At 37.8% G+C, this 25297-nt stretch overlaps 1 long non-coding RNA gene across 2 annotated transcripts in view; it reads right to left on the reverse strand.

The window, feature by feature from the left end:
• LOC144249818 (uncharacterized) overlaps positions 1-25297 on the reverse strand; it is a 118593-nt gene that overhangs the window by 19275 nt on the left and 74021 nt on the right. Inside the window, exons 2-4 of one of the 2 annotated variants that reach the window (XR_013342329.1) lie at positions 17220-17361; positions 8454-8628; positions 3787-3919 (exon numbers count right to left, since the gene is read on the reverse strand). This is a non-coding gene — a long non-coding RNA (uncharacterized LOC144249818). The remainder of the gene's footprint in view (positions 1-3786; positions 3920-8453; positions 8629-17219; positions 17362-25297) is intronic. The other variant, XR_013342330.1, reaches the window with a different exon arrangement.

Raw genomic sequence — 25297 nt, forward strand, 5'->3', positions numbered from 1 at the left:
GGCAAGCACTCTACCACTGAGCCACATCTCAGACCATGAATTTTGACATGAATTCAAGCCATAACAAAAACAGTGCTTAAATATTCTATGCATCTATTAGAACCACTGAAATAAAGAGAGAAAACATCAAATGCTGGCAATGATGTGGAGAAACTGGATCTACCATACTTCCTGGTAGTAAATGCAAAGTGGTACGACAATCCTGGAAAATAATTTGGTAGCTTCTTACGAAATTAAATATACCCTTAACATACTATCCAATAATCACACACCTTGGCATTTATTCCTAAAAACTGAAAACTTACATTCCCCAAAATCCTCATAAGAAATTTTAGGGCAGATCCAAAATGGCTCTAGTTAGTCTCCCTCACCAAGGCTTCCAGCAGGCTATGTTTTTAGAATGTAGTCAAGGTCATGGACACCCTGATTCAACATATGTATTCAACATTTGCTTGTGAGCTTGCACCCACTTATGTAATTTGTTAGCAACGTGCCTTCTTTATCTGGCCTGCATATCCCCAAATCCTACCTTAAAAATTACTATTTGGGGGCTGGGGATGTGGCTCAAGTGGTAGCATGCTCTCCTGGCATGCGCGGGGTGCTGGGTTTGATCCTCAGCACCACATAAAAAAAATAAAATAAAGATGTTGTGTCCACCAAAAACTAAAAAATAAATATTAAAAAATTCTCTCTCTCTCTCTCTCTCTCTCTCTCTCTCTCTCTCTCTCTCTCAAAAAAAAAAAAAAAGACTATCAAGGGCTGGAATTGTAGCTCAGTGGTAGAGAACTTGCTAGCACACATGAGCCACTGGGTTTGATCCCCAGCACCATAAAAAAAGGTATGTGTTCACCTAGAACTAAAAAAAAATTAAAAACTACTATCTATTTTCATGTATTTTATCCTCTAGTATTTTATGTGCATAAACATTTTTGCATTGTTGCAACTACAATGGATTCATAATCTTGATTTTTTTCCATTTTAAGTGAAAGGAATTTATGGTTTTATAATGATCATTTTAGTGACTGTATAATGTTCCATTCAATCATATTTTAGAGATTTTTATGAAAGGATATGTCTGATTCTATTAAAACTATATAGGAAAATAAACTTTATAACATTCTTCTCTACAGCATGATCATTGTAAAGAGTTAAGCAAATACAGGAGAATATATATATATATATATATCTCCCCTATGGAAATGGCTCATGGGACTAAATGTGGAACTGAGTTGGGGCTGAAGCAGGAGCTGTGGGCTGCATAGAATGTCTACCATCCCAATCGTGCTTTGCATTTTCTTTCATCTGCTGGAGCCCTGAACCTTGCATTCCAGGCCTGAGCCACAGCAGCTTTATTTGTAAAATCCTAAAATTGTAAACAAGTTAAATGTCATAAAAATGAATGAATTGTTAGAAAGACAAAACCTCAACAATAAAAAGAAACAACCTATGGATACATGCAAGAACAAATGGATCTTGGGGACACTGGGTTGCGTGAGAAAAAGCCAACACCAGAAGTTACATGCTCTGATTTTATTTCTGTAATATTCTAAAATAAATGACAAAATTGTAGAGAGCATAAATCAGGAGTTGCCAGGGTAGGGAGGGGGAAGGAGATAGTAGGAGAAGTGATGGGATCATAAGTACACAACACAATAGTCTTGTGATAGAACAGAACTGTATCTCCACTGTGGTAATTACTTGATTCTGTTGTAAAATCACTGCATCTATCCCTATAGGGGAAAACAAAGTGAAACCTAAAAATTCACAGTGGAATTAAGCAAACACTGCACCAAGTTCCTGGTTGGATACTGTACTATCAGATTCAATGTTGTTGCATAAGCTCTCACCTTTGTGGGAATTTGGGTGACGCGTAAGCAAAAGAATATCTCAGGACTACCTCTGAAATTTCCTGTGAATATTATTTAATTATCTAAATGATATATAATATTATTAATTAATATAACTAATATTAATTAATATTAATGTAATTATTTAAGACTAAGAAAAATATTTAAGTAACACACTCAAGTAAATGAGGAAAGCACAAAATATGCATATTAATTACCCTTTGATAAGGGTTAGGGTTGGATCCTGGATATATGTTATCTTCAAAATAGCCTAAAACACATGTGTGGAATTGTTGAGTTCATTGTTACACTGTAACTAAGTTTTTCTCTTTTTTATATTTATATATTAATAAGGATAACTGCTGGCAATATAATTAATGAGTTGAATTAATTCACAGTAATGGAATACATTAAAAGACCTGAGTAATTAACACACACACATATAAATACATTTTTTACGGTAACTTTGCTTGCATTGCAAGTCATCACTATTTGAGAAATTACTTCTGCACTTCAACTTTTTAAGAGCATGGCCCTTTAAAAATCTTGTCTACTCATGACAAAGTAGAAAAAAAAAGACACAAAATGTGTCACATGATAGACGTTATGATTTTTAAAGGGGATTTACTGGAATAGAGTTTCTCCTAACCAAGAAAAGCAAAGAGCAGCCGACCTAAATGCAATAAGCCCTTTTCATACAATTTTTCTAATTTCTTTCAACTTAGCTAACATTTGCTGAGAACTACCATTGCACAAGACACTCTCAAAGTTTCCTTCTGCATCAGCTCTCAGAAATTCTCTCTGACTAAGCTCTAAACCAATGATATTTAGCAGAACTTTTTGCAATAATGAAAAATCTTTTATCTGTGCTTTCCACATGTGTCTAATGAACACTTGAAATTTGACTATTCTAACAAGACACTGAATTTTTAATTTAGTTTTAATTAATCTGATATAATTTTAAGTTGTATTGCATAATAGCTACCATATTACACAGCACAAAATACTATCAAATAGATTTGGGAACCTTATCTCTTATTTTCAGAATACTTTCCTCAACAAGTACAAAGAAGGAATTCATAGCACCTCAGTGTTTACAAAGCACAAACATGGAGATACTGCGTCAAACACTTCCCTACTGCCTTTCTGTTTGCTTTACTCCTGACCAGCAGAGACAGCCTTCTTTAGTCAGATACACCAAATCCAAACTGTCCCAGCCTGCTTAGCAGTTGGGACAGCTCTGACCAATGACACATAAAAGAGTCTCCCATTTCATCTCAGAGACATATTTTCCTGCCTGATAAAAGTAGAACAATGGGAAAAAGAAGAGCTTTTTTTCTTGCTTTGTGCTTGGAACTGCTGCAGCCATCTTGCACCCATGAGGCAAATAATGAAGAGGAAGAAGCTCCACCCTGACATCATGGAGCCACTGAATCAATTCTGGATTGATCAATATGGACTTACCATTTTGTAAGACAAATTAATCCCTATTGTTTGTCAATGTTTTATGGGTTACTCTTGTCAAACTCCTGATGGTAGGCACAATTGTCTCCTTTCATGACAGTGAGAAAAGTGTAAGAGCAGAGAGGGACAAGGAATGAAGATGGGAGATGTCTTCAAGAAAGATCATTAGTCTTGCAGCAATTCCAAAGGGAAACTTTAGGATACAAAAAGTATGGGATAACTCTCAGCTGGTGTGGCAGGGGATAATGCTAATGAGAATCTCAAAGTGCAGCTAGGGCAACAGTTGAAGGAGATAGAAAATAACCAAGGACAGATCATGGAAGACCTGGGGTAACATATTGAGGATTTTCGACTGGTACATAAAGACCACAGAAAAACATCGTTAAATTTTAAACAAAGACACGATCATATTTGGTTTTCCAAAAGCTTATTCTGACTGCAGGTGGAGAATGGTTGGGAATGTGGTAACACTTACCGAGGGCACATCAAAGGAAGAGCAGGACCTTGATATGACTTAGTTCCTCAGTGCTAACTTTTGTTACTCAGTTAACGTATCTTGTAAATGATAGATCAGTGGTTTCAAAGCCAATCAAAATTGTATGATGTAGCTAGAAAGCAAAATAGAATAATTAGGTCAAGGATGTCAATGATGTTGAAAAGTATGATGCACACAGTTCATCGAAAAGTTATATATAGTACAGTATGGTTTGGAAAGCAGGAGGTGAAGTGATTAGATTATAAGAGCCATGACCTAATCAGTGGATTGATTTAGTTGATGGATTAATAATCTGGAAAGATCAATGGGTGGTGACTGTAGGCAGCTGGGCATGACTGGAGGTACTCACTCAGGGTGTGCCTTGGGATTAGATCTTGTCTCCTGGTCTCCCATCACTCCCTTTAGCTTTCCTCCACCAGGCTCTTCTGCCCTGACGTCTCTCCACTTCACCTCAGGCCCGGAACAATGGAGTCCACCCACCCTAGACTGAACCTCTGAAACCAGGAGCCCTAAATAAACTTGTCCTACTCACGTTGCTCTTCTCAGGTATTTTGGTCCCTGCAATGAAAAGCTCACTAACACACAGTAAAATAAAAAATAAAATAAAACAGATTTTAAAGATGTATGCTGTGTGCTCCTTCAGAAGACACTCCTGAGTATGAACAAGGTTTATTAAAGCGATCATTAAAATGGGTGGTTTCAACTTGAGTAGAATGATAGATCCGGGGTACACAAGAGGCTCCAGAAACAAATTCACTCAAGTTGTGGGCTAGAGGGACCGATTGGTATAGATCTGGCCGTGACAGCATCCTGACCACCCAATTTCATCCATTCCCCGGTGATGGACACACGTGTGAGTTCCCCCAAGGACAAACCTTTCATCATGAGAACAGCCACCCACAAAAATGGCTACAAACCCAAAACCTTTCTTATTTGGGTCAGACACACTCTCTAACTCCACATTTATTACAGTTGATGGATTTTCTAAGAAAACGATGGCTTAGCGGCACAGACGGAGCCGCATTCTTATCCTTTTCAATTTTAGGATGAACTGCAAAGCCTGTAGACACAGGTGTGTGATTTTGAATGTAACATTGTGGCTGCAAAAACTGTTGAGAAGGCAATGTTGGTGGGTGGGAAATAGATAGGATATGCCATGCTTTCCTCAGTTGGAAACTGAAAGCAAAGGTAATGCTTGAAAGAAACACTATAAATAACATTATTCCTTATTACCTGAATTCTGCTTACCCAGATGCTGTTTCTGAAAACTTATTTGTACCCATACCTAATTTATTGAAAGAAGATTCACTTTTTATTTTTATCTTTTTTTTTTTTTTTTTTTTGCAGCAGGGTGGATTTGAACACGCAGGGATCAAGCCATACCCCCAGTTCTTTCATACCCCCAGTTCTTTTTTATGTTTTATTTTGAGACAGGGTCTTCCTAAGTTACTCAGGGCCTTGCTAAATTGCTGAGGTTGCCCTTGAATTTGTGATCCTCCTGCCCCGGCCCCCTGAGCTGCTGGGATTACCAGCTGAGCCACCGTGCCCGACTTGAAGCAAATTCACTTTTTGACCAGCACGACCTTTCCCTGTGCCCCAAGCCAGGTCTCTTATAGCTAGCCCTGTAAAAAGCTGTAAGAGGATCCCACAGCTATTTTGATTATTCCCAGTTATTATAATAATTCTGATTTTTCAAGTATTAAAAAATCCAGACTGATTCAATATTAAAGCTTTATCTTGTATCCCATTCAAGGTTTATCTGCTATCCTGGCTGGATCCTGGTTCAGAGAGGGAAGTATGCAATTCACCATTCAGGATTATCATGAAGTTGTCACAAAAAATGACAGATGTAAAGGACTTTTAATTCGGTTCCAGTTCAAACCTGATAAATATTCATTGTTGTTGTTGTTGTTGTTGTTACAATCTAGCTACCATAAATGTTACAAGATGATAACAACAAAATTTTTATATTAACTCAGGCCAAGATTTCAGGGCTAAGATCAAAGAATGTCAACTGGTGTGCATTCTAAAGAGGGGCCAGACGATATGTGTATGCTTATCTATCTACATACCTGTGTCGAGATATATGTGTATATGTGCGTGTTGGTATATATGCTGATATCCATATATCCATTATGGAGAAATGGTCGCACTGTTGAATCCAAATTTAACCCCACCCCACACCCATGATCTTCATTGTGTGACTAGAGTTTCTAATATCAAAAAGTATTTCCAGGCCCTTGATGCTCAGTGTGGCTATGGGGTGCTTTAGCCAACAAGACAAGACGTCAGGAGACACAACACAAACAGGGGATTATAAAAGCATTTTCCAGTTTCCACTCGCCCTGTGTGCTTAGGCTGTTGGCATGAGAAACACATGCCTTGGCTGATCAGGTAGGGACGTGTGTGGAGTGAGCTTTGGCTGTTGGCCACCCCAGTCAAGGCCATGGAGAGCAGGATGCCTGGGAGACTAACGGATGCACAAACAAGACCATCTGAGATGATTTGAGCTCGGGCAAAATTAGGGAAAAAACTATCTTCATGACTGTGAGCTAGAAAAATAAATGATTTGTGTTTGAGCCAATGAAAATTGGCATAATTATTATTCAGCAATAGCTAATTGGTGCAGAAATTGGTAGTAGAGGCAAAGCACAACCATGGGGGAATGAGTATGAGTGTGTGTGTGTGTGTGTGTGTGTGTGTGTTGTGCGCACACATGTGTGGTAAGGGGGGTGATTTTTGTTGTAGTTGTCAGGCGGAGGCTACAGACGTGCTGAGGAAGCATTTAGTGAAAACATCACCATAGATAACTCAAAAGACAAGACTTACCTGCTGAACCTTCAAAGGTGGGAAAGGAGACTGCTGGACAAAACATTGAAAGCTTCAGCTGATACTGTACTAGCTGGGTTTGACTCAGGACTGAAAGCATGGTATGAGTTTTAACAAGAACTGACCTTGTTTGCAGGAATTCAGATGGGTTAGAAAGAACTGGCGATGTGCTGTTTGAAAAATAGTTTCTTACCTCCAATTTCTCCAGCCAAAAAAATATATATTCCCAGCCTAGGTGAAAAGGTCAAATCCAAGAGTAGTGAGAGTAGAACATGGCCTCAGATAAAAACCAAAGCAAGATGTAGACTTAAGCCTGGGGTTTGAGACCTCAGAAAGAATTGAGTCAATGCCTATTAGATCCTCCAAGTGGAATGAAAAGGCTTCTAGAAATCCTAACGGCATTGCCCTGCAGCAGCCCAGCATGCCCAAAGAAGCGGAGATTATGCCTAGAGAGAGAGGCTTCTCAAAAAGAATTGTAGAAGCAGGTTTTGACATATGAGGAAGGAATAATTTCGGATAACATTGCAAATCCACAAAAGTTTTGAGACAGCTATCCAGGTTTCAGCCCAAACTGAAAATGTACAAGGCATGAAAATGCCTGTGGCCACTGATTTCATAGTTAGGTAGCAGAATGAAGGAATTGTTCAAAGGGCCCATTTTCCAACTCTCTTTATATTTGGCTGAGAACTGTGATAGAAAAGGAAGGACAAGGCAGAGCCCACAGTGAACCCCCAGGGAACAATACTGGAGCTTAAAAAAGAAGAACATAAAGAACATACCCCCTTTCCCAAGACAGGGAGACCTGGCCACACTTTTCAGCCCTATTTTAGGATTTCTTCCATGCTTCTCATTCCTATTCCTAAATGGGTGTTCATTGGAGTTATGCTTCTTCTTCTCACTATATGTTGAGACAAAGCATATAGATATATTTGCTTTTAGCTGATGGGTCTCGCCATCAAGAGAAGGCTATCTGGACCTGGTGTAGACCACACAGTCTCAACTTTTGAGCCTCATGCCTTGATTGGTGAGAACTTTGGGGTGTCAAGGGCAAGGTGAGTATGTTTCACACGTAGGAAGGAAGTGGAATATTCCTGTTGGGAGATTAATGATGGCATTGCAAAAACGGCACCAAATGCTCCAGCCCTCTCATCCGTGCCCTTTATCAGACATCTTATGTTTTATCAGGTGGCCTCCGATAAAACAAAAATCATCATGATTTCAGAGAGACCAAAAAATCCCTCGTGAGCCTTGAAACTCCTGACAGGTCCTCTTGGACCAAGAGAAATTTCAGAGGGAGCAGTTTTCAATGAATTTGTAAAATCTGTAACTACCCTGATTCGTGCCTCTCGGTCCATTTTACTGAAGTCCACCAAGAATGGGAAGCTGCACGAACTCCCTTCCCTCTTCCTATTATAAAAAGCTCTGACTGCGTCCCCTCGGTGGAGCATGCGGCTGGTTTCTAACTGAACCTGCGTTTCCCAGTTTACAAATCTGTGTTTCACCAGGTAACTTGCCGTGACTGAGACTTCTGACTTGGCTGTGCCATTGCTAGGGGACAACGGAGTGCAATGAACAGGACCTGCCGACCCCCAGTCACCCTCGCCGTCTCTGTGAGTGAGCTCTGTTGGCATAAGAAGCTAAGTAGCTGGCCCCCACCGGCCCAGATGTGTAAGACATAAACGCTTATTATAGTTTGTCACTGGGGCTTTGTGGTTACTTGTTATGGGACATCGTTGCCACAACATGAAGCTAGAGATATTTTATTGCCCCTTTATGGGTGAGGAAATGGACATTTTTGAGAGGTGTATAGTAATTACCAGTGAATGTCAGGGCCAGGTTCAGCCCAGGTCCCGTGCTCTTCACACACACAGCCTCCTCAGGACCTGGGCCACGTTCCAATTGTGCTGTCAGCTCTCAGGGTCGAGTGAAGGGTGAAGGTACAGAGAGGTGTCACAAATGGTTTCTGACATTCTGACAGCACATGTCTTTCTCCTACAAAAGACTTACAATCAAGAAAGTTCCACTTTTAAAAAATATATAATGACAAGCTGACTCTAAAATCCACGTGGGAATTCAAGTGACCCAGAATAGCCAGACAATCCTAAGAATGAAGAACAAATTCAAAGGATTTATACTTTCCAACATCAAACCTTACAACAATACTGCAATAATCAAGGTTGAGTAGCCATGGCTTAAGGCACATGTACACATAAGTGCAATGAAATGGTGAGTTCAGAGATAAACCTTCATGTTAACAGCCAGTGGATATTTTTTTTAACAAAGTTGCCAAGAAAATCCAAGGGAGAAATCGTTTTTTCAAATAACGATGCTGGTTCAAGTGGATATCTACATGCAAAAAAAAAAGAATGAATTTGGACTTCTATGTCATATTTGAAAAATAATTTAAAATGTTTATAGATCTAAATATAACAGATAAAACCATAAAATTCACTGAAGTAAACATAAGAGTCAATCTGCAAGACATGGTTTAGGCAATGGTTTTTAAAACATGACAGCAGAAAAAGAAAAAAAATAGATAAATTGCATGCCATTAAAATTAACATTTTTGGCCAAGCTTAGTTGTGCACTCCTGCAATCCCAGCAGCTCCAGAGGCTGAGGCAGGAGGATTGCAAATTCAAAGCCGGCCTCAGCAGCATCGAGGCACTGAGCAACTCAAGGAGACCCTGTCTCTAAATAAAATACAAAATAGGGCTGGGATGTGTGGTCCAGTGCCCCTGAGTTCAATCCCTGGTAATGAAAAGTAAATAAATAAATAACATTTTTGCTTCAAGAGAGTCTGTCAAGAAAGTGAAAAGAGCTATGCGTGAGACAATGCAAGGAAGTTTGGAGGCCAAATGATTGGGTTATGAGAGTATTAACCTAATCAGTGTGTTAGTCACAGATCGGGATTAACTGAGGGGTGATGTAGGCAGATAGGGTGTGACTGGAGGAGGTGGGTCCCTGGGGTGTGCCTTGGGGGTTTATATTCTGTCCCTGGTGAGAAGAGCTCTCTCTCTGCTGCCTGGTACCATGTCCCGAGCTGTTTCCTCCACCACACTCCTCCACCATCATGTTCGGCCTCACCTACAGCCCAGAGCCATGGAGTTGGCCATCTATGGACTGAGACCCCCGAAGCTGGGAGCCCCAGGTACACTTCTCCTCCCTAGAATTGTTCTGGTCGTGTCTTTCAGTCATAGCAACAAAAAGCAGCTAAAGCAGTCCAGAGCAGGCAAATATAGAGAAATAAAAAGTACATTAATGGTTGCCTAGGACTGAGGGTCTGGGAGAATGGGGAGTGACGGCTAACAGGTCCAGGATTCTTTCAAGGAGTGTGGAAATGTTTTAGATAATGTATGATGAATACACAATTCTTAATACAGTATTTTAAAAACAAGGAATCATGTGTCTTAAATTTAAAAGGAAGCTTATGTCATGTAAATTATCTTACTAAATCCATTTTTAAGTTCTAAACAAAATCTAGTAAAATATGTAATCAAAATCATTTCTAGAAAAATAGCTATTCTTATTTATTTTATTTTATTCTAATTTGTTATATATAACAGCAGAATGAAATTCAATTCATATTACACAAATACAGCACAATTTTTCAGACCTCTGGTTGTACACAAAGTAGAGTCAAACCATTCATGCAATCATACACGTACCTAGGGTAATGATGTCCATCTCATTCCACTGTCTTTCCTACCCTTCTCCCCCCACTCCCCTTTGTCCATCCAAAGTTCCTCCACTTATCCCATGCCCCTCCATATGGATTAGCACACACTTATCAGAGAAAACATTCGGCCCCCGTTTTTTTGAGATTGGCTTATTTCACTTAGCTTGATATTCTCTAACTCCATCCATTTACCTGCAAATGCCATAATTTTACTCTCTTTTAATACTGAGTAATATTACATTGTGCATATATGCCACATTTTCTTTATCCATTCATCTACTGAAGGGCATCTAGGTTGGTTCCACAGTTTAGCTATTGTGATTTGTACTGCTATAAACATTGATGTGGCTGTGTCCCTGTAGTATGCTGTTTTTAAGTCCTTTGGGTATAAACTGAGGAGTGGGATACCTTGGTCAAATGGTGGTTCCATTCCCAATTTTTCAAGGAATCTCCATACTGCTTTCCAGATTGGTTGCACCAATTTGCAGTCCCACCAGCAATGTATGAGTGTGCCTTTCTCCCCACAGTCTCGCCAACACTTGTTGTCGTCTGTATTTTTAATAGCTGCCATTCTGACTGGAGTAAGATGAAATCTTAGAGTAGTATTGATTTGCATTTCTCTAATTGCTAGAAATATTGAACACTTTTTCATATTTGTTGATTGATTGTATATCATCTTCTTAGAAGCATCTATTCAGTTCCTTGTCCCATTTATTGATTGGATTATTTGGGGGGTTGGTGTTAATATTTAAATGTATGTAGGCACCAAATCTTTTCATTGCCATATTACATCATGACCTGGTAGTTTTACAGGTAATTTTACCAAATGCTAATGGCATATACATTCTCTATTACACAAGTCATTCAATAAATGAGAAAAAGAAAAGCTGTCTACTTCATTTCATGATTCTAATAAAACCTTGATACAAGTTCTGGATACAAAAAGTTAAATTAAAATATTTATTGACAAACATAAGTGCAAAAATACAGAAGTATGAACTATTAATCCTATTCCACACATTTCATCATGTAGTGAAACTTCGGCAGGGAGGATTTGACTTTTCCTGTTAAAGCTTTAGATACAAACGCCTTATGACTCACTAACAACGCATTTTGTTGTTGTTGTTGCTTCAACAGAATACTCAAAGCTGGGTACTTATAATGAAAAGCAGTTCCTTAGCGTACAGTTTTGGAGGCTGAGGGTTCACGATCGGGCAGCCTCATCTGTTCAGACTCTAGTGAGGGACCCCTGGCTGTGTCACGACATGGAGGAAAACAGAATGGGAAACAGCCACATGCTGAAGGGCACAAGCACATGCGGGGAACTCTCTTTACACCAGCATGCTCTCCCACGTGTTAAAACCCACTCTCTCCATTCAGCCAGCATCAATCCCTTTCATGGCTCCCTGTTACCTAACCACCTTCCACAAGCCCCACATCTTAAGGTCCCACCACCTCAACACTGTCACACTGGAGACCAAGGCACCTGCATGTGAAACTGTGAGGGGTACAGTCAACAATATACAAACTGCAGCACCCACCAATTTCACTCCTAGTGACTCAGGACAAATGAGGGTGAGCACCGGAGGAATGCTCAGGTGTATTTAAGTTGCAGCAGTCCAGAGAAGCTAATGCCTAAAAGTCTCTGGACCCCAGGTCTGGAAATTTATTTCTATTTATACCCAGTGGGGGGAGATTTATGTAACACTTGGTGGTTACATGGAGGTAATGTTGTTCCATAGTCTTAGGCTAGACAGAGGGTTTTCATGAGTTTTTATCAAGAAATTAAAAAAAAAACAGAGATAGTATTTTTGCATAGCACCAAGCTTGATCGTAGACCTAGCTTTTACAAGAAAGAGAAACCGGCCAGGTTAAGGTAAAAGCCATTTACAATAAAAAGTAAGCTCCAAACCATACTAAGCTCTCTGCAGAAATCCTGCTGACATTCTTTGTAAAAATTTTGTTGATAAGAGGCCTAATTGTGGCAAGAGTTTAGGGGGTTACTCCATTTCTTTTGGGGTTACTTCACTAGGTATATGCCCTAAAGAAATGTGTGCTTGGAGGCAGGTGCAAGAATATTCCCAGCAGTAGGTATCATAACAGCACAAAACTCTAAACACCAATGTTAACCTACAAAAGCATGAACAAGTTGCAGTAAAGTTATACAACAGAACACTACATAGTAATAACATTTAATGGGCCATAGTTACATGTAATACAGGGATAAAACTTGCAAATAAAACATTGACTGAAAGAAACAAAATGGGACTAGGGATGTAGCTAGTGGGCAGAGCACTTGCCTAGGATGGGTGAGGCCCTGGGCTCCATACCTAGCACAGCAATTACAACAAGAAAAGGAACAAGATGGAAAAGGTAAATCCTGTTATGAGTCCTTTTATAAAAGTTCCAAGGCAGGCAACATAGCTATTCTGTCTAAAATTTATATGTAGCTGGTAAGTTATAAATAAATGCAAGAAAAAAAATTACCATAAGATTTAAAATAATGGCTACCTCTAGAGCAGTAGGTGAGTATATTGAGTAGTAAAAATCACATGGAACTTGGGGGAGGTAGATGGGCAGGAGGCTAGACATGCTCTCTTTCTTGACCTGGATGTAGGCACTCACCACCCACAACAAAAGCCTATAAACCTCTGGACCTCAAGTTTAGGCAGCAATTTAACAGTTTTATCCCCAAAATGTATTAAGAGTATTTAATGTGTGGCAAAGAAATGTGGTGACCATTTAACAAATTAGAAACAAAATTTTCATTACTAGCACATGTCATTCAAATCTCTCAAGTCAAATAGGTCAATCCTAAGACAAAGACCTCATCATCATCTTGTTCAGGAAGAAATTTCTCCCGCTAAAATATTAGCACCATTAGAGACATTTTTTTAAAAAGGAGGGACTGGGATTGTAGTCCAGTGGTCAAGTGCTTGATACACATATCAAGAAGGGAAACCAAACTCAAATAAATAAATTCCTACATTAACAGAAGGCAGATTTGGTATTTAGAGTCAACTAAGTTATTTTGTTTCAAGTATCCATCTCACAAATAAAATGCCAAAATAATAATATACAGGAAAAGGAATGAAAAAATAGAGAGCACATTTGATAAATAGAAACCCTTAAGAATAAGATGGAATAAGAAAGATTTTTAGACAACTAAATTTTAATCAACTCCCTATCTACCCAAGAGATTTTTAACAAAAAAAAGCAGAAAAATGATAATAAATAATCAAATTGTCAACTTATCAGAAATATGGAAGGTTTATAATAATAGGTTTGTCAAGCATCAATACAATTTTTATGACAATTCTAGAAAAGTTGAAAGAAAATTTATCTTATAGTCTTCCCCAGATGTCAGATGAAAAATAGAAAAATTAGATTGCTATTTGATTCAATCACTTATTTTCATTTCTATCAGATTCTTTGGCTCTTATGGGTAATTACAAGGCTGTCAGCATTATTGTTTATTTCTCCTTTGGAAAACTGAGATATGAGATGCATAGTCACAGCACTTACTACCTAAACTGATTACCAGAATGGTTCAAGCCACAATCTCTTGTTTGAAATAGGATGAAGACAACATAAATTCAGCATTCCAATCTCATAACAAAGCATTTGCTTTTCCCCCATTTTCTTAATCTATATCCACACAGAAGCACATGTACATATGGCTTTTCTTGGTTATTAAGCCAATATAGTCACCATAAAATGTAGCTAATCATCCAGAAATTAATTCATTTCATTACTTTGCCGGAGGGTCAAAATCAACCATATGTTTGTTCCTATAAGACCAAACATAAAAGAAGTGGAATCCCTGAACACCTTGGTATTTGTAATTATTTGTGTGGGCTCTGGGAAAGAAGCGCCTCAAATACAATTATGGAAGCCTAGAGTTTGGTAAGAGTTTACGCGGAGCATAAAAACTGACAATTACGACTCCCGATAGTCTTAGACTGATTTAATAAGATTTAATGACTCTGGCAGTTGTGCATTCTAAAACAGAAATGGTAATGTGGCTCAGATGTTCTATGAAGTAGGCTAGAAACTAGTCGATGCTGGTTTCTGTGAGTTCCTGCAGCTTTTCTATTGACAATGTGTACTCCCTCATAAATAAATGAATAGCTGCTTCCAGAGCTCCCTTCAATACTTTATATTCCTCTTACTTCCAATTTTAAAACACTCGACTGCTTTTCAACCCCTTTGGTGATTCTTGTCTTGTGAGCCTCACCACAGCTTTATCAACTCCATCATTCTCCTAAACAGAAATCACCAATCATCGGGCCTACAAAGCTACTTCCTTCTCAGCCCATGGAGAGAAGGTCTCGTTAGTTCTTTTCAAGCGAGAAAATCCTCACCAAAAAGGTCAAGCATGAATTTCACCAGGAAACCAACGAGAAGAGGAAGATGTTTCAGCAGTGACAAATTTCTGGTACTTTCCAGAGCTTAAAGTGGGGTCAAGAAGGGCAATAAAACTCTGAGGACTCCCGAATCTTACAGTCCAACCTGGTATATGGTTTGAGACTCTTCTCTAGTCCCCAAAACCTAACAACTTCATGGTTTCATTGGTTTTGGGGGGGTTATGTTGGGAATACAATATCCTTTTACAACATTGTCATTACAGAAAAATGCATTCTGATTTTTTTTTAGAAGCCAGTCTCCCTCCCTCCCTTTTTTTTTTTTTTTGTAGTTGTGGATGGACAGCTTGCCTTTATTTTATATGTTTATTTTTATGTGGTGCCAAGGATCAAATCCAGTGCCTCACATATGCTAGGCAAGTGCTCTGCCACTGAGCTACAACTCCAGCCCCTGCATTCTGATTTTTAAACAAGATATGTATAGGCCATATTTGGAATGTACCAGCCCATGGATAAGTTAGGGGTCTCTTGTATGTCATTCTAATTGGAGCTCTAAATTCTTTGTGCACACAGTAAAGATACATTCCTCCTGAATTTTAGGATAGGCCGTCAAGAACATAGACAACATATAAAGGCAAACAGCAAATAAATGGGTTAGCAACAAGCCACACGAGGAGTGGAGGTAAGACACCAGTCCTCATCTGAGTTAGAGAGCAGAGAAGCACATCCCTTTAACAATAAGGGTAAAACTGAAAGGTGAGCCTGCGGGACCGAATGCATGACAGAGAGCAGAGGCCACAGGCCACCTAAGGTCATGATTCACCCAAGGCACCAACTCAGCCTCTGAAATAGCTACTCACACATCCCTTTAACCTCCACTTGCAGTGCAATCTCTCTTTCCTTCCAAGTGTGACTTATGTGATCTGGAAATAATTAGGAATCGGGCCTGAGAGGAGCCAACAGGAGCCCCGACTCTTGCTCTTTTCTCCCTGCATTTGCTTTGCAATCATCTACAATAAGAGTCTGAGAGTTTCACTATTCCATCTTAAAAACTAGGAAGTCATTTTCTGTTTGTTTTTGTGTTCTGGTGAGAGTAAGAAAAAATAAACCTAATGCAAAATGAACATGAAATCCTGAAAGATAATCATCATGTAAATACCAACCAGCGACAAATTAAAGATTTAAAATCTACACAACTAAATATCTCCTTCTAGCATTTACTCATTAGTGTAACAAACATCTCTCAAGCACTTAATGTTTGTCTATAGCAGTTAACCTAAGTCCATAAAAAAGAGAAAATGAAACACACAACTATCTAAAAGAATCAGACACTAACAAATTCAAGACAACAGTTTTTCCTTTTTTCTTTGAAAATAAAAACTACTTTGTTGAGATATAATTCACATATCATTCACCCATTTAAAGTATACAATTTATTGTTTCTTGGTATATTACATTACTGATTTTTAAAACTATGGTAAAATAGTCGGGCGTGGTGGCGCACCCCTGTAATCCCAGCAGCTCAGGAGGCTGAGGCAGGAGAATCATGAGTTCAAAGCCAGACTCAACAACAGCAATGCGCTAAGCAACTCAGTGAAACCCTGCCTCTAAATAAAATACAAATTAGGGCTGGGATGTGGCTCAGTGGTGGAATGTTCCTGAGTTCAATCCCTCATATCAAAAAAAAAAACTACTGTAAAATAAAAATAACATAAAATTTTTCACTTTTAACCATAATTAAGTATAAGATTCAGTGGCACAATGTTGTGCACCTATTATGACCATTTCCAAAACCCTTTTCATTACTTCAAACAAAAGCTTTATAAGCATCAAGCACTACTTAACACTTCATCCTCCCTCCTGAACCCCTGGAAGTTCCTAATCTATTTTTTGTCTTATGAATTTTCCTATTCTAGGTGCATAAGTGGTACCATACAATATTTGTCCTTTTTCAAGTCAGACAATACTAGAGTGTTGGAGGAAAATAAGAGGTACACAGTGCCAATCAAGAAAGAGGCAAGTCTCAGCGAGGTGGAGTGGAAGGAAGGACACAGGGTGAGAGGGACCAGTGATTGGAGGAACCCTTGTTGGGGATTGTAGACACAAGTGATTACAAAAGGGTCCCCACCTACTACAGTCATGTGTCATACAGACTGGCTTCAAGGAAGACCTGGTCATGGGGTATAATCATCCACCTTCTAGCAGAGAGAAGAAAGCTTTTCTGGACCATCTGCTTAGGTACACACCTTATCCTACTTTATCCCTGCCCTTCTATTTTTTCTAAAAGAGAAACAAACTATATATCCAAATGAGTGCGTGTCTGAAAATAAAGCAACTCAAGGAACACAAAGGAGATTTCTCCATTTTTCAAAAACCACAAAAATGTACCTCTTGGACATTTTATGTGTCACATATTATTTGGGGAGCTGGACATAACAGGCACATTCCAGTCTAGATGACAGATATTAAACAGGAAAAAGAATGAATAAATAGAACATTTTAGACTAGGATAATATGCAGAAAATGAGACATTATGACTCACTGGATAGGAGTGGCAGTTTCCCCTGGATGGTCAGGAAAGATCCTGCTGAAGATATGACACTTGAGGTAAGAGTAGAGATTTAGGGAAGCAGGCTCCCAGGCAGAAGAAGCAGTCCGCACAGCTTCACAGTTATGAGCTCCACCTATCAGATAAACAGAAACAGACAACAGGGCATTGGGTGAGGCCAGAAAGCAACCACAGGGTGGAGGATGTTGTGATCAAATTTCTGGTCAGTAGAATGATTTCACCCAACTTCAAAGGGTGACATTTAAATAGGGGAAATTGGTGATATCCATTACATTTTTAAGGATCACTGTCTGGAATTTAAAAGATGGAAATGATGAGCTCAGCAAGAGAAGAAGCAAGACCTGAATCTAATTTAGGTGAATGGACCTAAGAGAGAGGATGATGAAGGCTCAGAGTGGAGTGGTGGTAGTGGATTTGAAGAGTAGAGGAAAACGGGGGGATTTTGAAGCTATGTGGAGGGGAATTGCTAATAGAGTGGATGTAAAGGAGGTGGCAAGAACAAAGACGGATTGATGATGAATCCGAGGTTTCTGATTGTGCATTGAGATGAGGCGCTAGGGTATGAGGATGGAATATACCAGACAGCTGGAAGCCTGTAGCCTCCTGTGCGTCTGTATATAGTACACAAAAGGCCTTGTTTTGTAATATTAGATTTGAAATATCAACAAAACATTTGAGAAATAGACAAGGGGGAATGAAAGGAAGGGAGGGGAGATGGGAATAGGAGATAACAGAATGAAGTAGACATGACTTTCCTATGCTCATATATGAATACACGGCCAGTGTCACTCCACATCATGTTCAACCACAAGAATGGGATCAAAATCGTGATAAGTTGCATCCTATGTATGTATGATATGTCAACATACACCTACTGTCATGTATATCTAAAAACGACGAATTTTAAAAAAGAAAGAAATGTCAATGAGCACTTCCTATCTAGGAGGAAATCAAAGGAGTATAGAAGTGTGCCCAAAACCCTAAGATGTGTTAGATTAGTAGTTATAGATTAAGAATACAGGATTTTCTTTAAAAAAAAAAATAAATAAAGTACTAACATGAATTTCTAAGAAAATGTGAGAATCCAAAAAGGTAAACTTGGCTCTCAAAGAGCATTTACTAAGCATTCCACCTCCAGCACCTCCACCTCCACCTAAGAGCGGAGAGATTGGGCAATCATACTTGCCACTTATTGGTGCAAGGGGAACAGAGGTCAAAGTCCAGACTCCCACAAAGAAGAGATTCTAAAGCCAGCCACATGTAAACCAGTGACCACCACAGTTAACTCAAAATACAAAAATAACCCAGGAAATTCTTGAAACCGCAGTTCTTATCACCTGATTCATACAGATAATATCAGACTTTAAGCTTGAATTAAAGTCCTCCCCAAACACAAATACCCAATAGAGAAACGTAAATCCTCTTTGGAAAACCATACCTTCATCTTAAACCTCATATTATTCCTACAAATAATACTTAAAAGACAATGACCAACACACAGTCAAGATAGTCAAGAATACACACACACATACACAAGACATTACAAAGGAGAAAGAACAGGTCAGGGACACAAAATCTAGAAAGACCTGACTGAACTTATTAAATGTAACAACTATAAAACTACTTTTAAAAATCCATGTACATACTCCACAAAACACAAATGACAAAGGGGGAGGGGAATAATGCAACTCACAGTATAGACAAAGAGCTAATATGCCTAATATATAAAGAAATATTAAAATACCAATAATCCAGTAGAAAAATTGGCAAATGATATGAATACAGAGGTCAAAGAAAAGCAAATGATTCTTCAAAACTATGAAAAGCATATTCCCGGAGATTCCTTAGAAAACTAGGAATGGGACCATCATTTGACCCAACTATCACACTCCTCGATCTATACCCAAAGGGATTAAAATCAGCATAGCCACACCAATAGCAACTCAATTCACAATAGCTAAACTGTGGAAGCAACCTAGAAACCCTTGACAGATGAATGGATAAAGAAACTGTGATATATGTACACAATGGAATATTACTCAGCATTAAAAGAGAAAATTATGGCATTTGTAGGTAAATAGGTGGCATTTGAGAAAATAATGCTAAGCAAAGTAATCGAATCCCAAAAAACCAAAGGTCAAACATTCTCTCTGATAAGTGGATGTTGATCCATAATAGGGGTGGGCATGGGAAAACTGAAGGAATTTTGATTATGCACGGGACTGGGGGGGGGGACATGAAAGCAGAAAAGATGGTGGAATGAGATGGACATTATTACCCTAGGTACATGTATGACTGCATATATGGTGTGACGCTACATCATGCACATCCAGAGAAATGAAAAGTTGTGCTGCAATTGTGTACAATGAATCAAAATGCATTCTGCTGTCATATGTACCTAATTGAAATAAATAAATAATTTTTTTTAAAAAATGGAAGAAAAGCATATTCCTAGTCCTAAAAAGAAAAAATTAATAGTATATTGAGAGACCACTTTCTCTTATCTTACTGGCAAAAATCCAGAAGTTTCATAATAGTATTGGTTAAGCTACAGGGCAATAGATCTTAGATATTGCTGAACCAAGGCTAACACATGTAACTTTTGGAGGGGCAATTTGGCAATATCTATAAAAATATATGTGTACCCTCTGATCTAGAAATTCCATTTTCAGTAATTTATCTTAGAGTTACATCCCTTACTGGTAAAAGGATATCTAATCAAATCTGTGTGTCTTAGCAGCGCTATTTGTAGTGGCAAAAAATTTGAAAACTACCTAAATCAATAGGGGACAAGTTATGAAGTTGGGTTTATATACACAATGAAATAAAACACACTTATGAAAAATAATAAGGAGGTTCCATGTGTACTCATATTAAGTGAAAAACAAAATTAAACATAATGTATTGCAGTTTTACAAATGGAGTAAAAGCATGTGTGTATAACTCAGTGACTAATGAATAAGGTGAAAAGGAGATTTTTTTTCATTATTTACCGTCTAATACTAATTTATTCTGAACAAAGTGAACATATTGCCTATCTAGAAGGAGAGATGGGAAAGGGAAGTAACTGCAAAATTATGCCAGCTACATATGTGAATATACAGAAATTCCACTTTTAAGTATAACCATAACGCATCAATTAAATAATAAATTAATGTAAAAAATCAAGTTTGATGTTACCTGTATGCAACAAGAAACTATTTTTAAATTATAGAAATGGTCTGGGTCTGGGGAATAATCATAACATTTATAACAAAAAATATAAAAATAAAAAATAAGTTTGTAAAATATAGCTGTGGCAGCAGATTAGACATAGCTGAAGAATAAATTAATGAATTGCAAAATAAGTCTGAAGAAACAAAAATGCAATTCAGAGACAAAAAAATTTTTAAAAAATCAAACAAGAAGGAGGGGCTGGGATTGTGGCTCAGTGGCAGAGCACTTGCCTCGCATATATGAGGCACTGGGTTTGATCCTCAGCACCACATAAAAATAAATAAACAAATAAAGGTACTGTGTCCATCTACAACTAAAAAAGTATTTAACAAAAAAAGAAGGAAAAAACACAAAAAGAAAGGTCTAGCACACTTTTTTATTAGAGCATTATGATTATACATAATATTTGGTTTTATTTTGACAAAATCTTACATGCAAGGAATCTGATTCCCATCCCACACCGTTTTTTCTTCCTCAGTTCCCTCCTCTACCAATCTTCCTTTTGTTCCTTTATTTATTTGTTTTTATTGGTACTTTCTACATATACCTAAAAGGTGAAACCTTTGGTATATTTATATATGCAAATAATATGATTTTGCCAAAGTCATTCCATATTTCTTTCCCTATCTGATTGCCTATCACTTCCTTCTTCCTACTCTCTCATTCTACTTCTTCTATGCCACTAATCTTCCCTATATTTTTATGATATCTAATTCTGCTACCACCACCTTCTTACCCTTGTTTTGCACTAGAAAGCATTCAACCATTGATTTTTCTGAGTCTGGCTTACTTCACTTAGCATGATGTCCTCCATTTCCATTCATTTACCAACAAATGCCATAATTTTGTTCTCTTTTATGGCCGAGTAAAAACACCGCTGTTTATATATATCGCATTTTCTTGATCCATTTATCTATTGATGAGCGTCTGGGTTGATTTCACAATCTGGTTATTGTGAATTGCGCTGCCATAGACCCTGAAGTGGCTATATTGCTATAGTATGCTGATTTTAGATCTTTTGGATAAATACCAAAGAGTAGGATAGCTGGGTCATAATGGTGTTTCCATTCCTAGTTTATTGAGGAATCTCCACACTGCTTTCCAGAGTTATTGCACTGATTTTCAGTCCCACCAATAATGTACCAGTGTACCTTTTCCCCCACATCCTCACCAGCATTTTTTATTGTTTGTATTTTTGATCACTGCTATTCTGACTGAAGTGAGATGAAATTTCAGTGTAGTTTTGATTTGCAAATTCCTGATTTCTAGAGATGTTGAACAGTTTTTCATATATTCATTGGCCACTTGTGTTTCTTCTTTTGAGAAGTTTCTGTTTAGTTCTTTAGCCTGGTTATTGATTGGGTATTGGGCTTTGGGGGGATTTTTTGAGATCTTTATATATTCTGAATATTGATTCCCTGTCAGAAGAGTAGCTGATGAATATTTTTTCCTATTCTGTAGGCCCTTTTTTCACACCCTTGTTTCCTTTGCTGTACAGAAGCTTTTAAATTGCTTGAAACTCTAGCCAGACAAATCAGACAAGAGAAGGAAATTATAGGGCTACAAATATGAAAAGAAGTCAAGCTACCTCTGTTTCTTAATGACATGATCCTATATCCAAAATACCAAAAAAAAAAAAACCAAATACACCAGAAGACTCCTAGAACTGATAAATGAATTCAGCAAAGTAGCAGCATGAATGATCAACACTCCTAAATCAATAGCTTTCCTATACTCCAACAACAAATCAGCTGAAAAAAAGAAGTCAGAAAAACTGTTCCTTTCATAATGACATCAAAAAAAACCTGGAAATTAATTTAACCAAGTAAGTGAAAGACTCTGCAGTAAAAATTATAGAATATTGAAAAAATAAACTGAAGAAGACCTCAGAAGATGAAAAGACATCCCATGTTCTTGTATAGGCAGAATTAATGTTGTCTAAATGGCCATACTGCCAAAAGCAATATACAGATTCAATGCAATCCCCATCAAAATACCAACGACAATCTTCACAGAACTAGAAAAAAAAAAAACAGCCTTTGAATTTGTTTAGAAGAATAAGAGACCCATAATAGCCAAAGCAATTCTGAGCAAGAAAAGTGAAGCAGGAGGCACCTTAATACCCAATTTCAAATTATGCTACAAAGCTGTAGGGGGGGGAAAAAGCATGGTATTGGCATCAAAGTCTACATGAAGACCATTGAAACAGAATAGAAGACACAGAGACAAACCCACAAACTTGCAGTCATCTGATACTTAACAAAAGTAGCACACTTTTACTTGGCATCAGGAAAAGACAAGAAAAAGTGGGAGAGAGGCAGTGTTTAAAGGGATCATGTATAAATTTTTTTAATGTTTTGATTATATTTTTAATTTGTTCTAATTATACATTAATTAGCAGAATGCATTTTGACACATTGTACACAAATGGAGCACAACTCCTCCTTCCTCTGGCTGAACAGTCACACCAGTAGTGTAATCATACACGTATAAAGAGTACTAATGTCTGTCTCATTCCACCATCCTTCCACACCCCACACCTCCTTCTCTCCCCTCACTCCCCTTTGCACAATCCAAATTTCCCTCATTCTACCGGACACCTTCCCCATTATGGATTAGCATCTGCTTATCAGAGAAAACATTTGGCCTTTGGTTTCTTGGGTTTGGCTTATTTTGCTTAGCATGATATTCTCCAGTTCCTTCCAGTTACTGGCAAGTGCCATAATTTCATTCTTCTTTAAGGCTGAGTAGTATTTGATTGTGTATATGTACCACATTTTCTTTATCCATTCATCTGCTGAAGCACATCTAGGTTGGTTCCATAGTTTAGCTACTGTGAGTTGAGCTGTTGTAAACATTGATGTGGCTGCATCACTGTAGTATGCTGATTTTAAGTCCTTTGGGTATAAACTAAAAAACTGAGATAACTGGGTCAAATGGTGGCTCCATTCCAAGTTTTCTGAGTAATCTCCATACTGCTTTCCATATTGGTAGCACCAATTTGTAGTCCCATCAGCAATGTATGAGTGTACCTTTTTCCCCCGCATCCTTGCCAACAATTATTGTTACTTAAATCTGCATATTTGCATGTTTTTGATACTGAGAAAAAAATCCATCAGTTCGCCTTATGGACCTTGACCTTGCTTCTTGAATTGGTTATTTATCTCATTAGTATTCAAAAATCATTTATTTTCTTAACAAATGTATTGAAAGCTCTTCCTCCCAACTCTGTTCTTAGTTACTCTCCTTATATCAAAGAAAACATTTGGCATTTGATTTTTAGGGATTGGCTAGCTTCACTTAGCATAATCTGCTCTAATGCCATCCATTTCCCTGCAAATTCTATGATTTTGTCATTTTTTATTGCAGAGTAATACTCCATTGTGTATATATGCCACATTTTTTTATCCATTCGTCTATTGAAGGGCATCTAGGTTGGTTCCACAGTCTTGCTATTAACATTAAACAGGGACAAGAGGTGGGAGGGAAAAGGAGAGAGAAGGGAAATTGCATGGAAATGGAAGGAGACCCTCAGGGTTATACAAAATTACATACAAGAGGAAGTGAGGGGAAAGGGGAAAAAAAACAAGGGGGAGAAATGAATGACAGTAGATGGGGTAGAGAGAGAAGATGGGAGGGGAGGGGTGGGGAGGGGGGATAGTAGAGGATAGGAAAGGCAGCAGAATACAACAGACACTAATAGGGAAGTATGTAAAAATGTGGATGTGTAACCAATGTGATGCTGCAATCTGTATACGGGGTAAAAATGGGAGTTCATAACCCACTTGAACCAAGTGTGCAATATGATATGTCAAGAACTATGTAATGTTTTGAACAACCAACAATAAAAATTAAAGGGAAAAAAAAAAAAGAGGCTTGTGGGAAGCCGGTGGTGGCAGTTGGGCTCTGAGGGAATTCCTGAAGAGCTGTGTGGTGCGGCATGTGTTCTAAATAAAGTTCGTTTCTGCTTGAAAAAAAAAAAATGTATTGAAAGCCATACGTTTCATTCTGAGAACTGGTTAACTGTAATTCCACATTTTTTAAATATAGTGCTTATAATTCTATTGATTTCTCTAATTACTTCTTTTATAACTCATACATTATTTTTAAAGGTATTTTTTCTTAAACATTTTCAAAAATATTTGAGGATTGAATTTAGATTCTAGTTCTTTACTAACTGTATTGCGTTGTAGCCAGAGAAGATGGTTGCCTGGCATCAACTCTGAAAATTGTTGAGACAGACTTTTTTTGAGTATAGGGCATATTTTTATTAAGTACAGCATATTCTTGAATAAAAAATGTGTTCTTTGTCAAGTGCAAAATCTTGTGTAAAATTATTAGATCAAAGTTGTCAACTGCATTTTTTAAAATAAGTTTTTTAGAAGTTTGCAACGTTTTCTGAAATAAATATGTTACATCACCTATCATCGTATGGCATTGTCAATTTCTCCTCTTATTCTCTCAGTTCTTGCTTTAGTAGTTTGGAAATTGTACTTTCTAGGCACACAACCACCATTGATATGACTTCCTGGGGGATCTTTTGTTTCCAATGGAGTGTTTCCTCTTTTTTTTTTCTCCTATTTTTATCCTATATCCTTCTTTGATTGATTTGTATTTCTTCATGACTTTATTTTAGTAGTTACCTGGCATATATTTTATCATCTCTTGTCTTTCAAAACTTTTGAATCCTTTTTTAAATGTTTTTCTTGAAAATACCAAATAGGTAGGTATTAATGAAATCTGTTCATATCCACATTTAATTTCTCTGTCCATTCAAATGGTTTATGATTTTTGTATATTTGAACTTCTTATTGCCATCTTATTGTCTATGCTGC

Source organism: Urocitellus parryii, chromosome 12, assembly GCF_045843805.1.
Source record: "Urocitellus parryii isolate mUroPar1 chromosome 12, mUroPar1.hap1, whole genome shotgun sequence".
NCBI classification, from domain to species: Eukaryota; Metazoa; Chordata; class Mammalia; order Rodentia; family Sciuridae; genus Urocitellus; species Urocitellus parryii.